This window comes from Convolutriloba macropyga, chromosome 6 (genome assembly GCF_964194025.1).
Source record: "Convolutriloba macropyga chromosome 6, txConMacr16.3, whole genome shotgun sequence".
Lineage (NCBI taxonomy): Eukaryota > Metazoa > Xenacoelomorpha > Acoela > Convolutidae > Convolutriloba > Convolutriloba macropyga.
Genome location: NC_134473.1, coordinates 3,322,431 through 3,338,265, shown reverse-complemented (window position 1 = coordinate 3,338,265; position 15,835 = coordinate 3,322,431).

Genomic DNA, 15,835 nt, shown 5'->3' with positions numbered 1-15,835 from the left:
CTTTTTCCTCTTTTTCTCTCTCTTTGTTTCACTTTTGAATTTTGTTCCTTTTCCTTTTTTTCTCTTTCCTTTCTCTTTTTTCTGTTTTCTTGTCGCTCTTATTTTTCTTTTTTCTCTTTCTTTTCTCTGTTTGTTTTCTGTTAATTTTTAGCTTTCTTCTGTTTTTGTTTTCCCTTTTTTCTTTCATTTTTTCTCTCTTTAATTTCAGACGTTCTTTTCGCTTTCTTTTTTCTCTTCCTCTCTCATCCTTTGTCACTTTCTTCTCTTCTTTTTTGTCCTTCTTTTCTCTTTCTTTAAAGTCGTTTCTTTCTGTCTTTCTTTTCTGTCCTGCTTTTGACGCTTCTTTTTTTCTTTCTTTTTGCATAGTATTCTCCCTTTCTTCTTTTTTGCTTCTTTTTCTCTTTTCAGTCTTTCTTTTCTGTTTCTTCCTGTCCTTCTTTTCTCTCTTTCTTTTCTATCTTTCATTTCTCTTTTTCTGTTCTCTCTTTCCCTTCTACCTTTTGTTTCTTTTATTTCGCTTTTTTCACTCTGTCTTTTTTCATCTGTGTTCTGTTTTTTGCTCGTTTTTCTCTTTGCTTCTCTTTCTTTTCTCTTGTCCTTTTCAATTTTTTCTTTTGTTTTCTCTTTCTTTCCCTTTTTTTCTTTTTATTTTATCACTTTCTATGCTCCTTCCTTTTTCCATTCTTTTTTTCTTCCCCTTGTTTTCGCTGTTTATTCTTTTTTTTTGTTTTTATTTCTCTGTCTTTTTGCTATTTGCTTTGTTTTATTATTTACTCTTTGCTTTCTTTCCTTCTGTTTTGTCACCTTATTTTCTATTTTTTTTCTCTTTTTTCCTTTTTCTTTCACTTTCTTTTCCATCTTTCTTTTTTCTCTATTCCTTCCTCTTCTGCGTTCGGTTTTCTTTTCGTTTTTGTTTTTTATATTTTGTTCTTTCTTTCGTCACTTTCTTTTTCCTCTTTCTCTTGCTTTTCTCGCTTTTTTTTCAGTTTTTTTCTTTTCTGTTTTTTTCTGTTTTTCGTATTTCCTCTCTTTTTTTTCTGACTTCTCTCTGTCTTTGTTTTCTCTTTCTTGTCTCCCTTTCTTCTCTCTATTTCTTCTTTATTTCTTTTTCTGCTTCTTTTCCCACTCGCTTTCTCTTGTTTTCAATCTTTTTCTCTTTATTTTTTTATTCTTCTTTTTTTTATTTCGGCCTTTCTTTTCTTTTTTCTCAACCCTTCGAATTCTCTTTCTTTTTTCTCACGTTTCTCTTGCTGTTCTCTTTTTTTCTGTCTTTCTTCTCTTTTTCCTCACTCTAAATTCTATTCTCTTCAATTCTTTTTTGTCTTTCCCTTTCTTTACTGGCTGCCTTTTCTCTCTTTTCACTTTCTTTCTCTTTTTCTTCTTGTAGTTTTCTGTTACTTTCTTTGCTATCTTCGTTTCTGCTTTTTGCTCTTGTTTTTCTGTCTTTCTTATTTTTTTGCTTTGCTTTTTGCTGTCTGTGCTGTCTGTCCTTTCCGCTTTTTTCTCTCTTTTCCTCTGTATTTCTTTTTTTCTTTCTTCTATTTTTTCCCTTTCTTTCTTTCTTTCTTTCTTTCTCTATTTTTTTTCTCGTTTGCGCTCGGTTTCTCCTTTTTCAGTCTTCTTTTTTTCTCCTCTCTTCGTTTTCTGACATTTATCTATTTTCATCTCTCCATTCCTCAATTTCTAGCTTATTTTTTCTTCGCCTTTTCTTTTTCTTTTTTTCTTTCTTCTCTGCATTCTTTCTCTTGCTTTCTCTTTCTTTTGTGTCGTTTTTTTCTGTATTTCTTTTTCGAGTTTTATATCCCGTTCTTTTCCTTTTTCTTTCTGCCTCATGTTTTTCCTCGTTCGTTCTCAGTTTTCGTATCTCTTTAAATTTTTTCTTCTTTTCACAAATCATTTTGTCTTTCTTTCTCTTCTTTTTCGTCTTTGCTTTCTATCAATCTCCTATGTTTTTCTTTCTCTATTGGTCTTTTGTTTCTATTTCGTTTGCGCTCGGTTTCTCCTTTTTCAGTCTTCTTTTTTTCTCCTCTCTTCGTTTTCTGACATTTATCTATTTTCATCTCTCCATTCCTCAATTTCTAGCTTATTTTTTCTTCGCCTTTTCTTTTTCTTTTTTTCTTTCTTCTCTGCATTCTTTCTCTTGCTTTCTCTTTCTTTTGTGTCGTTTTTTTCTGTATTTCTTTTTCGAGTTTTATATCCCGTTCTTTTCCTTTTTCTTTCTGCCTCATGTTTTTCCTCGTTCTTTCTCACTTTTCGTATCTTTTTAAATTTTTTCTTCTTTTCACAATTTATTTTCTCTCTCTTTCTCTTCTTTTCGTCTTTGCATTCCATCTTTTTTTCTATGTCCTTCTTTCTCTATTTGTCTTTTCTTTTCTATCTCGTTTGCGCACGGTTTCTCCTTCTTTTCTGTCTTCTTTTTTCTTTCTTTTTCCTGTCTTCCTTTTCTGACTGTTATCTGTTTTCATCTCTCCATTCCTCATTTTCTAGCTCATTTTTGTCTTTTCATTTTCTCTTTCTTTTTTCTTCTATTCTGCCATTCTCTCGCTTTCTTTTATAACTTTTTTTGCATTTTTTATCTTTCTTTTTCCTGCTTTCCGCTCTTTCTTATTTTCTTTTTCTTTCTTTCTTTTTCTTTAACTTCTTTTCTTTCGTTTCTTTCTCTTTCGTTTCTTTTTTCTTTCTCGTCTTCTTTTCTTTAATCTTTCTCTCTTCCTTTTCTTTCTTCTGTCTCTGTCTTTTCTCTCATTGATTTTTCTTTCTGTTCGTTCTTTTCTGTTTTTTGTTTCTGTCTTTCGTCTTTCTTTTCTCTATATTTTTGCGTACTTTTCTTTTCTTTCTATTCTTTTTCCATATTTTGTTTCTTCTTTTTCTCTTCCCTTGTTTGTAATTTCGGTGTTTTTTCTGTCTTTCTTTTCTGTCTCTTTTCTGTTCTTCTTTTGTTACTTCTTTTTTTCCTTTTTTTTTCTCTCCTTGTTTCACTTGTGACTTTTGTTCCTCTTCTTTTTTTTTTCTTTCCATTCTTTTTTTTCTGCTTTCTTGTCGCTCTTATATCTTTTTGTGTTTCTCTTTCTTTTCTCTATTTGTTTTCTGTTATTTTTTAGCTTTCTTCTGTTTTTTCTTTTGCTTTTGTTCACTTCATTCTCTCTTTAATTTCACACGTTTCTTTCCGCTTTCTTTTTTCTCTTCTTCTCTCTTCCTTCATCCCTTTGTCCTCTTCTTTTTTGTCTTTGTTTTCTCTTTCTTTAGTGTCGTTTCTTTCTGTCTTTCTTTTCTGTCTCTTTTATGTTCTTCATTTGTTTCTTTCTTTTCTCTTTTTCCCCTTTTTTTCTCTCTCTTTTTTTCACTTTTGAGTTTTGTTCCTTTTCCTTTTTTCTCTTTCTTTTCTCTGTTTTCTGTTTTCTTGTCACTGTTATTTCTCTTTTTGTTTCTCTGTTTTTTTCTAATTGTTTTCTGTTTTTTAAGCTTTCTTCTGTTTTTTCTTTCCTTTTCTTCACTTTTTCTCTCTTTATTTTAAACGTTTCTTTCCGCTTTCATTTTTTCTCTTCTTCTCTCATCCTTTATCACTTTCTTCTCTTCTTTTTTGTCTTTGTTTTCTCATTCTTTTATGTCGTTTCTTTCTGTTTCTCTTTTTCGAGTTTTTTATCGCGTTCTTTTCTCTTTTTCTTTCTTCCTATTGTTTTTCCTCGTTCTTTCTCACTTTTCGTACCTCTTTAATTTTTTTCTTCTTTTCAAAATTATTTTTCTCTTTTTTTCTCTTCTTTTTCGTCTTTGCGTTCTATCTGTTTTCTTTGTCTTTCTTTCTCTATTGGTTTTTTTTATTTCGTTTGAGCTCAGTTTCTCCTTCTTTTCTGTCTTCTTTTTTCTTTCTTTTTCCTGTCGTCCTTTTCTGGCTTTTATCTTTTTTCATCTCTCCATTCCTCAATTTCTAGCTAATTTTTGTCTTCCCCTTCTCCCTTTCATTTTTTTCTCTTCTGCCTTCTTTCTCTCGCTTTCTTTTCTAACTTTTTTTTGCCTTTTTTATCTTTCTTTTTACTGCTTTCCACTCTTTCTTTTTTTCTTTTTCTTTCTTTCTTTTCCTTTATCCTTTAACTTCTTTTCTTTCTTTTCTTCCTCTTTCGTTTCTTGTTTTTCTCGTCTCATTTTCTTTTTTCTTTCTCTCTTCCTTTTCTTTCTTCTGTCTCTTTGTTTTCTCTCTTCGATTTCTCTTTCTGTTCGTTCCTTTCTGTTTCTTGTTTCTGCTTTTCGTTTTTCTTTTCTCTCTTTATTTTTGCGTACTTTTCTTTTCTTTCTCTTCTTTTTCCATATATTGTTTCTTCTTTTTCTCTTGCTTTGTTTGTAATTTTGGTGTTTTTTTGTCTTTTTTTCTGTCTCTTTTCTGTTCTTCTTTTGTTACATTCTTTTCTTTTTTTTCCTTTTTTTTCTCTCCTTGTTTCACTTGTGACTTTTGTTCCTTTTCTTTTTTTTTCTTTCCATTCTCTTTTTTCTGCTTTCTTGTCGCTCTTACATCTTTTTGTGTTTCTCTTTCTTTTCTCTATTTGTTTTCTGTTATTTTTTAGCTTTCTTCTGTTTTTTCTTTCGCTTTTGTTCACTTCATTCTCTCTTTAATTTCACACGTTTCTTACCGCTTTCTTTTTTCTCTTCTTCTCTCATCCTTCATCCCTTTGTCCTCTTCTTTTTTGTCTTTGTTTTCTCTTTTTTTAGTGTCGTTTCTTTCTGTCTTTCTTTTCTGTCTCTTTTCTGTACTTCATTTGTTTCTTTCTTTTGTCTTTTTCCTCTTTTTTTCTCTCTCTTTGTTTCACTTTTGACTTTTTTTCCTTTTCCTTTTTTTTCTCTTTCTTTTCTCTTTTTTCTGTTTTCTTGTCACTCTTATTTCTCTTTTTTGTTTCTCTGTTTTTTTTCTATTTGTTTTCTGCTTCTTTTTTAGCTTTCTTCTGTTTTTTCTTTCCTTTTTTCACTTTTTTTCTCTCATTAATTTTACACGTTTCTTTCCGCTTTCATTTTTTCTCTTCTTCTCTCATCCTTTATCACTTTCTTCTCTTCTTTTTTGTCTTTGTTTTCTCATTCTTTCATGTCGTTTCTTTCTGTTTTTCTTTTTCGAGTTTTTTATCCCGTTCTTTTCTCTTTTTCTTTCTTCCTAATGTTTTTCCCCGTTCTTTCTCACTTTCGTACCTCTTTAATTTTTTTTCTTCTTTTCACAATTATTTTTCTCTCTTTCTCTTCTTTTTCGTCTTTGCGTTCTATCTGTTTTCTTTGTCTTTCTTTCTCTTTTGGTTTTTTTTTATCTCGTTTGCGCTCTGTTTCTCCTTCTTTTCTGTCTTCTTTTTTCTTTATTTTTCCTGTCGTCCTTTTCTGGCTTTTATCTATTTTCATCTCTCCATTCCTCATTTTCTAGCTAATTTTTGTCTTCCACTTTTCCCTTTCATTTCTTTTCTAAATTTTTTTGCCTTTTTTATCTTTCTTTTTACTGCTTTCCACTCTTTCTTTTTTTCTTTTTCTTTCTTTCTTTTCCTTTATCTATTAACTTCTTTTCTTTCTTTTCTTCCTCTTTCGTTTCTTGTTTTTCTCGTCTAATTTTCTTTTCTCTTTCTCTCTTCCTTTTCTTTCTTCTGTCTCTTTGTTTTCTCTCTTTGATTTCTCTTTCTGTTCTTTCCTTTCTGTTTCTTGTTTCTGCTTTTCGTCTTTCTTTTCTTTATTTCTTTTTGCGTACTTTTCTTTTCTTCCTCTTCTTTTTTCATATTTTGTTTCTTCTTTTTCTCTTCCTTTGTTTATAATTTCTGTGTTTTTTCTGTCTTTCTTTTCTGTCTCTTTTCTGTTCTTCTTTTGTTTCTTTCTTTTCTTTTTTTCTCAATTTTTCATTCTCCTTGTTTCACTTGACTTTTGTTCCTTTTCTTTTTTTTCTCTTTCCTTTCTCTTTTTTCTGCTTTCTTGTCGCTCTTATTTCTTTTTTTATTTCAATTTCTTTTCTCTGTTTGTTTTCTGTTATATTTTTTAGCTACTTCTGTTTTTTTTCCCTTTTTTCACTTTTTCTCTCTTTGATTTCACACGTTTCTTACCTCTTTCTTTTCTCTTCTTCTCTCATCCTTTATCACTTTTTTCTCTTCTTTTTTGCTTTTGTTTTCTCTTTCTTGCGTATTGTTTCTTTCTGTATTTCTTTTCCGAGTTTTTTATCCTGTTCTTTTCTCTTTTTCTTTCTTCCTTATGTTTTTCCTCGCTCTTTCTCAGTTTTCGCATCTCTTTAAATTTTTTCTTCTTTTCACAATTTATTTTCTCTTTCTTTCTCTTCTTTTTCGTCTTTGCATTCTATCTGTTTTCTATGTCTTTCGTTCTCAATTGGCCTTGTGTTTGCGCTCGGTTTCTCCTTCTTTTCTGTCTATTTTTTTTTCTTTTTCTTGTCTTCCGTTTAATTTTCATCTCTCCATTCCTCCTTTTCTAGCTTATTTTTGTCTTCCCTTTTCTCTTTCTTTTTTTCTTCTCTTCTGCCTTCTTTCTCTCGCTTTCTTTTCTAACTTTTTTGCCTTTTTTATCTTTCTTTCTTCTGCTTTTCACTCTTTCTTCTTTTATTTTTCTTTCTTTGTTTTCCTTTAACTTCTTTTCTTTCTTTTCTTCCTCTTTCGTATATTTTTTCTTTCTCGTCTTATTTTCTTTTTTCTTTCTCTCTTCCTTTTCCTTCTTCTGTCTCCTAATTTTCTCTCTTTAATTTCTCTTTCTGTTCGTTTTTTTCTGTTTTTTGTTTCTGTCTTTCGTCTTTCTTTTCTCTATATTTTCGCGTACTTTTCTTTTCTTTCCATATTTTGTTTCATCTTTTTCTCTTCCTTTGTTTGTAATTTCTGTGTTTTTTCTGTCTTATTTTTCTGTCTCTTTTCTGTTCTTCTTTTGTTTCTTTCTTTTCTTTTTTTTTCTCATTTTTTCATTCTCCTTGTTTCACTTGACTTTTGTTTCTTTTCTTTTTTTTCTCTTTCCATTCTCTTTTTTCTGCTTTCTTGTCGCTCTTATTTCTCTTTTTGTTTCTCTTTCTTTTCTCTATTCGTTTTCTGTTTTTTTAATTTTCTTCTGTTTTTTCTTTCCCTTTTTCCACTTTTTTCTCTCTTTAATTTCCCACGTTTCGTTCCGTTTACTTTTTTCTCCTCTTCTCTCATCCTTTATCTTTTTCTTATCTTCTTTTTTGTCTTTGTTTTCTCTTTCTTTTGTGTCGTTTTTTTCTGTATTTCTTTTTCGAGTTTTTTATCCCGTTCTTTTCCTTTTTCTTTCCTCCTCATGTTTTTCCTCGTTCGTTCTCAGTTTTCGTATCTCTTTAAATTTTTTCTTCTTTTCACAGTTCATTTTGTCTTTCTTTCTCTTCTTTTTCGTCTTTGCTTTCTATCAATCTCCTATGTTTTTCTTTCTCTATTGGTCTTTTGTTTCTATTTCGTTTGCGCTCGGTTTCTCCTTCTTTTCTGTCTTCTTTTTTCTTTCTTTTTCTTCCTTTTCTGATTTTTATCTATTTTCATCTCTCCATTCATCGTTTTCTAGCTTATTTTTGTCTTCCCATTTTTTTCTTTTTTCTTCTCTTCTGCCTTCTTTCTCTCGCTTTCTTTTCTAACGTTTTTTGCCTTTTTATCTTTTTTTTCTGCTTTCCACTCTTTCTTCTTTTCTTTTTCTTTCTTTTTCTTTAACTTCTTTTCTTTCTTTTCTTTCACTTTCGTTTCCTTTTTTCTTTCTCGTCTTATTTTCTTTTTTCTTTCTCTCTCCCTTTTCTTTCTTCTGTCTCTTTTCTCTCTTTAATTTCTCTTTCTGTTCGTTTTATTCTGTTTTTTGTTTCTGTCTTTTGTCTTTTTTTCACTATTTCTTTTTGCGTACTTTTCTTTTCTATCTCTTCTTTTTTCATATTTTGTTTTTTTCTCCTTTGTTTGTAATTTCTGTGTTTTTTCTGTCTTTCTTTTCTGTCTCGTTTCTGTTCTTCTTTTGTTTCTTTCTTTTCTCATTTTCCACTTTTTTTCTCTCCCTTTGTTTCACTTGTGACTTTTGTTCCTTTTCCTTTTTTTTCGCTTTCCGTTCTCTTTTTTCTGTTTTCTTGTCGCTCTTTTTTCTCTTTTTGTTTATCTTTCTCTTCTCTATTTGTTTTCTGTTATTTTTTAGCTTTCTTCTCTTTTTTCTTTCCCTTTTGTTAACTTTTTTCTCTCTTTAATTTCACACGTTTCTTTCCGCTTTCTTTCTTTTTTCTCTTCTTCTCTCATCCTTCATCCCTTTCTTCTCTTCTATTCTGTCTTTGTTTTCTCTTTAGTGTCGTTTATTTCTGTCTTTCTTTTCTGTCTCTCTTCTGTTCTTCATTTGTTTCTTTTTTTCTCTTTTTCTTCTTTTTTCTCTCTCTTTGTTTCACTTTTGACTGGTGTTCCTTCTCCTTTTTTTCTCTTTCCTTTCTCTTTTTTCTGCTTTGTTGTCGCGCTATTATTTCTCTTTTTGTTTCTCTTTTTTTCTCTGTTTGTTTTCTGTTATTTTTTAGCTTTCTTCTGTTTTTGTTTTCCCTTTTTTCTATCGCTTTTTTCTCTCTTTAATTTCAGACGTTCTTTTCGCTTTCTTTTTTCTCTTCCTGTCTCATCCTTTGTCACTTTCTTCTCTGCCTTTTTGTCTTTCTTTTCTTTTTTTTACTGTCGTTTCTTTCTGTCCTTCTTTCGGCGCTTTCTTTTTTTCTTTCTTTTTGCATAGTATTCTCTCTTTCTTCTTTTTTGCTTCCTTTTATCCGTTTTCGGTCTTTCTTTTCTTTTTTTCCGGTCCTTCTTTTCTCTCTTTCTTTTCTCTCTTTCATTTCTCTTTTTCTGTTCTCTCTTTCCCTTCTATCTTTTGTTTCGTTTATTTTGCTCTTTTCACTCTTTCCTTTTTTCTCTGTGTTCTGTTTTTTTTTGCTCTTTTTTTTCTTTGCTTCTCTTTCTTTTCTCTTGTCCTTTTCGTTTTTTCTTTTGTTTTCTCCTTCTTTCTCTTTTTTTTTCTTTTTGTTTTATCACTTTCTATTCTCCTTCTTTTTTCCATTCTTTTTTTCTTCCTTTTGTTTTTGCTGCTTACTCTTTTTTTTGTTTTTTGTTTCTCTTTTTTGCGCTTTTTTATTTGTTTTATTCTTTACTCTTTGCTTTCCTTCCTTATGTTTCGTCACTTTCTTTTCTATATTTTTATCTTTTTTCCTATTTCTTTCACTTTCTTTTCCAGCTTTCTTTTTTCTCTATTCCTTCCTCTTCTGCGTTCTGTTTTCTTTTCATTTTTGCCTTCTATGTTTTGTTCTTTCTTTCGTCACTTTCTTTTCCCTCTTTCTCTTGCTTTTCTCTCTCTTTTTTTATTTTTTTTCTCTTTTTTTCTGTTTTTCATATTTCTTCTCTTTCTTTTCTGACTTCTTTGGGTCTTTGTTTTCTCTTTCTTGACTCCCTTTATTCTGTCTCTTTCTTCTCTGTTTCCTTTTCTGCTTCTTTTCCCCCTCGCTTTCTCTTGTTTTCATTCTTTTTCTCTTTATTTTTGGTTTTTTATTCCTTTGTGTGTTCCGGCCTGTCTTTTCTTTTTGCTTCCGCCTTTTGTGTTCTCTTTCTTTATTCTCACGTTTCTTTTACTCTTCTCTATTTTTTCTGTCTCTGTTCTCTTTTTCCTCACTCAAAATTCTATTTTCCTTCAATTCCTTTTTGTCTTTCCCTTTCTTTACTGTCTGCCTTTTCTCACTTTTTGCTTTCTTTCCTTTTTTTCGTAATTTTCTCTTACTTTTTTTGCTATCTTCATTTTTGCTTTTTTTTCTCTTTTTTCCTGTCTTTCTTATCATTTTTTCTTCGCTTTTTGCTGTCTTTGCTGTCTGTCTTTTCCGGCTTTCTTTCTTTCTTTTCCTCTGTATCTCTTTCTTTCTTTCTTTATTTATCTATTTGTCTTCTCTTTTCCATCTCGTTTGCGCTCGGTTTCTCCTTTCGGTCTTCTTTTTCCTTTTTTTCCGGTCTTCTTTTTCTGACTTTTAACTTTTTTCATCTCTCCATTCATCATTTTCTAGCTTATTTTTGTCTTCCCCCTTTTCTCTTTCTTTTTTTTCTTCTCTTCTGCCTTCTTTCTCTCGCTTTCTTTTCTAACTTTTTTTTGCCTTTTTATCTTTGTTTTTCCTGCTTTACACTCTTTGTTCTACTGTTTTGTCTTTTCTCCTTCCTTTCTTAGTTTTGTTTCTCGCTCTTCTCTCCTGCTTTGTCTCCTTCTTTCTGCACTTTTGCTCTTTCTTTCTTTTCTCTTTTTTTCTCTCTCTCTCCTCTTTTTCTCTTTTCTCTGCCTTACTGTGTTGCTTTCTCTTTTTTCGAGTTTTTTATCACGTTATTTTCTTGCTTTCTTACCTGCTCATTTTCCCCTTGTTCTTTCTCAATTTTTGTATCTCTTTAAAATCTTCATTCTTTTCACAATTTTTTTCTCTTTCTTTCTCTTCGTTTTTGTCTCTGTATTCTACCTGGTTCGTATGTCTTTCATTTTCTTTTTATCTCTTTCATGACTTTTTTCCTTCTCTTTTCTCTCTTTCCTCACTTTCATCTCTCGATTTCTTTTTGTTTTACTTTTGCTCTTTTGTTTTTTTCTCTCTCTCTCTCTCCCTCTCTCTTTTCTCTCTTAAAACCTTTTATCTTCTTTTTCTTTACTATTTGTCCCTCTATTTTCTTACTTTTCTCTTTATTATCTCGTTTTCTTTTCTCTACTTCTTGTTTTTTCTCTTCTACCTTATTTTCCTCATTTTTCCCTTTTCTCTCTTTTTCTATTCTCTCTTTGTTATTCCTCACTTTTTTTGCTTTCTTTTCTTTCTCTTTCTTTTTTTTCTCTTCATTTTTCTCTTTTTTTCCTTCCTCTTCTAGGTTCTTTCTTTCTTTTTTCCTTCTATTTCTTTCCCTCTTTCGTTTTTTTCTTTGTCGCTTTCTTTTCTCTTTCCTTTCTTTCTTTTCTGTTTCTTATCTCTCTCTCTCTCTCTCTCTATCTCTCTATCTCTTTCTTTCTTTTCTCTTGTTGCTTTTGGCTTTTCTTTTTCCAATTTCTTTTCTCTTTTTTTCTGTTTTTCCTGTGCGGTCTCTCTTATTCTTTGTTCAATCTTCCTTTTTACAGTTTGTTTTTCTCATTTACTTTTCTCATTTTTCTCCTCTCCTTCTCTTTCCTGTTTTTTTTTCTTTCACGCTTTCTTTCCTGTTTTTTCTGTCTGTCTCTTTTTCTCTTTTGTTCCTTTCACCTCTACTTTATTGTTTTTTTTCTCTCGCTGGTTTTTTCAGCTTTTTTCTTGCTTTGTATTGCGCTTTTTTTCTCTATCTTTTTTCTTTCTATTTTAGTGCTCTCTTCTGTTTTTCCGTTTTTTGTGTTCTTTGTCCCAATGTTTTGAGTCATTTTAAAGCATGCGGCAATTTAATCGTGCCCAACATTTTTGAAAGAATTTATCTACTATTTGTCGCGTTATTCTTTATTTTCGTGTGAACCTATATCATTGTTTTTTAGGCAGATATGTATCAGATTTAAATTTTTTTTCAATCAAGGCGCTCTTTTGTAATTTTCATTCAGCTGAGTACGGAACGTGCAACAATTTTCAGGGAGTCCTGCTCGAAAGGAACATTGTGGTTTACACTTAGGGTTTTCCCGATGGTTTCTAATTCCTAATTAAATATTTTTGAATAGGTTTTGCGCTCCCGCTAGTAACATATTTAAATCGACAAATGATCCATCGACCAATGTGCCAACGAGTAACAATAACAAGATCATCTTTTCCTACATTATAATTAAGCTTGGGTGGTTAAATGTAAGGGGAAATTTTAAAAAACTTACTGTCAATTTTTATTTTTTGTTGATGTTCGCCTAATCTTGTTAATTGCTCTTGACGGCAGTTCATAGCAACTAGCAAGCCCGCATAAGCATCACAAAATCATATCCGAACAGGTTTAAAAGAATAGAGGCTTTTTTCGTGGCAACTCGGGTTCGAACCCTTGCCCCTCGTTTAACAGCCACAGCTCTTACCTCTTAGGCTACCGACGAGTATTTTTGGCGTCCATTACCTTATTTAACAGCAACTTTTGGTTAAGCGACAATTTTGGCTTTGCTGTGATTAAGGTGCGCTATGTTAAAGGAGCGCAATGAATTTGCATACAACGAGCTTCTAAAAGCAAATCCTAAATTTATTTCCGAGCACATCGTACATCCTTTTCCTCCCCTACTTGGGCTTGAAAAAAAAACATTTGCAGAGCAGGCTCTTAGGCATGATTGCGCGGGCTGCATTCTTAAGGATCGTTAAAACATGTGAACATAGGAGCGCTGCTAAACATTGCGTTCAAGTGCGACTTAGATTTAATATATTAGATGAGATGGAGAGAAATAAATGGAGAAAGAAAGAAAAGACAAAGGAATGAAGAAAGAATGAAAAGAAGACATAAGTAACAAAAAAAACAAAGAAATGAAGAGGGGAAGAAAAAGACAACCAACTCACCAATTTTTTATCCCAGTAAACGTTGCATCCTTTTCCTCCACGACTCGGGATCGAACCCATGCCCCTCTCTTCACAGCCACAGGCCTAATCCATTGCGCTACCGACTCCTGTTTCTGTTGTCTATTGAACTGGATACATTCGAAAAATATTGGTCGATGGCTTTTTGTCTCGCTTGTTTTTGCTAAGCCGTATGCATAATGAGCAAAAAAACATTTGCAGATCAGGCACTTAGGCATGATCATGTAGGCTGCATGCTTAAGAATCGTTAAAACATGTGAATATAGGAGCGTTGTTAACCATAGCGTTCAAGTGCAACTTACCTTTAATATATTAGATATAGAAGAATAAATAAGAACGGAAATAAAGAAGGGAGCAAGAACGAAAAGATTCACCATTTTTTAGCCAAAAAACAGAAGCTGGAGCGGTGATAACCGTTGCGTTCAAGTGCGACTTACATTTAAAATAACAGATGAGAGGGAGAGAATGAAATGGAGAAAGAAACAAAAGATGAAGGAATAAAGAAAGAACAAAAAGAGGATACAAGTAACAAATAAAAGCAAAGAAATGAAGAAGGGAAGAAAAAGACAATCAACTCACCATTTTTTATTCCAGTAAGTTATAAATCTTTTTCCTCCCCTACATGGGCTCGAATCCATGACCCTCGCTTCACAGCCATAGTCTAATCCCCTTGCGCTACTGAAGCCCGTTGCGGTTGTCTGTTGAACTGGCTACATACGCAATGTTTTCGACAATGACATTTTTGTCTCGCTTCTTTTTGCTAAGCTGTATGCTTAATGAGCAAAACACAATTACAGATTAGACGCTTAAGCGTGGTGGTGGTGTATGCTGAATGTTTAAGGGTCGTTAAACATCTGACGATAGTAGTGCTGTTAACCATTGCGCTCAAGTGCAATTTACATTCAATATATTAGATGAGGGGGAAAGAAAAAAATGGAGAAAGGAATAAAAGATGAAGAAATAAATAAACAACAAAAGGAATATATAAATTTAAAAAACAGAAACGAAGAAGGGAAGAAAAGCACAACCAAATCCCAAATTTAATTCCGAGTACATTATGCATCCTTTTCCGCCCCTACTTGGGCTTGAACCCATGTCTCTCGCTTGACAGCCACAGGTATAATCCCTTGCGCTACAGACGCCTGCTGCTGTTGTCAATTGGTACTGGCTACCGAAGCAAAATTTTTATCAATGTCTTTTTCGTTTTGCTTGTTTTTGCTAAGCCGTATGCTTAACGATCGAAAAAAAAACATTTGCAGAGCAGGCTCTTAGGCATGATTGTGTGGGCAGCATTCTTAAGGATCGTAAAAACATGTCAACATAGGAGCGCTGCTAAACATTGCGTTCAAGTGCGACTTACATTTAAAATATTAGTTGAGAGGGAGAGAAATAAATGGAGAAAGAAAGAACAGATAAAGGAATAAAGAAAGAACGAAAAGAAGATATAAGTAACAAAAATACAACGAAATGAAGAGGGGAAGAAAACGACAACCAACTCCCGAATTTTGTATCCCAGTAAACGATGCATCCTTTTCCTCCACCACTCGGGATCGAACCCAGGCCCCTCTCTTCACAGTCACAGGTCCAATCCATTGCGCTACCGATGCCTGTTGCTATTGTCTATCCGTAGTGGGTACATACGAATATTGGTCGATGACTTTTTGTCTCGCTTGTTTTTGCTAAGCCGTATGCTTAAGGAGCAAAAAAATATTTACAGATCAGGCACTTAAGCATGGTCGTGTAGGCTGCATGTTTAATGATCACTAAAACACGTGAAGATAGGAGCGTTGCTAACCATTGCGTTCAAATGCGACTTACATTTATTATATTAGAAGACATACAAGAATCAATAAGAAGGGAAATAAAGAAGGGAGCAAGAAGGAAACACAGTAAGGATGAAAAACAAGATTCACCATTTATGACACAAAAAACAGAGGCTATTTCAGGCACCGACTCAGGCTCGAACCCATGCCCCTCGCTTCACAGCCACAGGTCTAATCCCTTGCGCTACCGACACCTGTTAGTGCTGTCTCTTGAATTGGCTACATACGAAAAATATTGGTCGATAGCTTTCAGTCTCGCTTGTTTTTTCTTAAGCTGTGTGCTTAATGAGCAAAAAAAACATTTGCAGATCAGTCACTTAAGCATGGCCGTGTAGGCTGCATGTTAAAGGATCGCTAAAACATGTGAAGATAGGAGCGTTGTTAACCATCGTGTTCAAGTGCGACTTACATTTAATATATTAGAAGATAAAGAAGAATCAATAAGAAGGGAAATAAAGAAGGGAGCAAGAAGGAAACACAGTAGTGGATGAAAAACAAGATTCACTATTTATGAGACAAAAAACAGAGGCCATTTCCGGCACTGACTCAGGCTCGAACCCATGCCCCTCGCTTCACAGCCGCAGTTCGAATCCCTTGCACTTCCGACGCCTGTTATTGTTGTATATCCGTAGTGGCTACATACGAAAATTGGTCGATGGTTTTTTGTCTCGCTTGTTTTTGCTAAGCCGTATGCTTAATGAACAAAAAAACACTTACAGATCAGGCACCAAAGCATGGTTGTATAGGCTGCATGTTTAAGGATCGTTAAAACATGTGAAGATAGGAGCGTTGTTAACCATTGCGTTCAAGTGCGACGTACATTTAAAATATTAGATATAGAAGAATCGATAAGAAGGAAAATAAAGAAGGGAGCAAGAAAGAAAAAAAGTAGTGGATGAAAACAAGATTCACCATTTTTGAGACAAAAAAGAGGCTTTTTTCGTACCGACTCGGTCTCGAACCAATGCCCTTCGCTTCACAGCCACAAGTCTAATCCCTTGCACTACCGACGTCTGTTACTGCTGTCTCTTGAATTGGCTACATACGAAAAATATTGGTCGATAGCTTTCAGTCTCGCTTGTTTTTGCTAAGCCGTATGCTTAATGAGCGAAAAAACATTTACAGATCAGGCACTTAAACATGGTCGTGTAGGCTGCATGTTTAAAGATCGCTAAAACACGTGACGATAGGAGCGTTGTTAACCATTGCGTTCAAGTGCGACTTACATTTAATATATTAGATATAGAGGAATCAATAAGAAGGGAAATAAAGGAGGGAGCAAGAAGGAACCACATCAGTGGTTGAAAAACAAGATTCAGCATTTATGACACAAAAAAAACAGAGGACATTTCTGGCACCGACTCAGGCTCGAACCCATACCCCTCGGTTCACAGCCACAGGTCTAATCCCTTAAGCTACCGACAACTGTTACTGCTACTGCTGTCTCTTGAATTGGCTACATACGAAAAATATTGGTCGATAGCTTTCAGACTCGCTTGTTTTTTCTAAGCTGCGTGCTTAATGAACAAAAAAACATTTGCAGATCAGTCAATTAAGCATGGCCGTG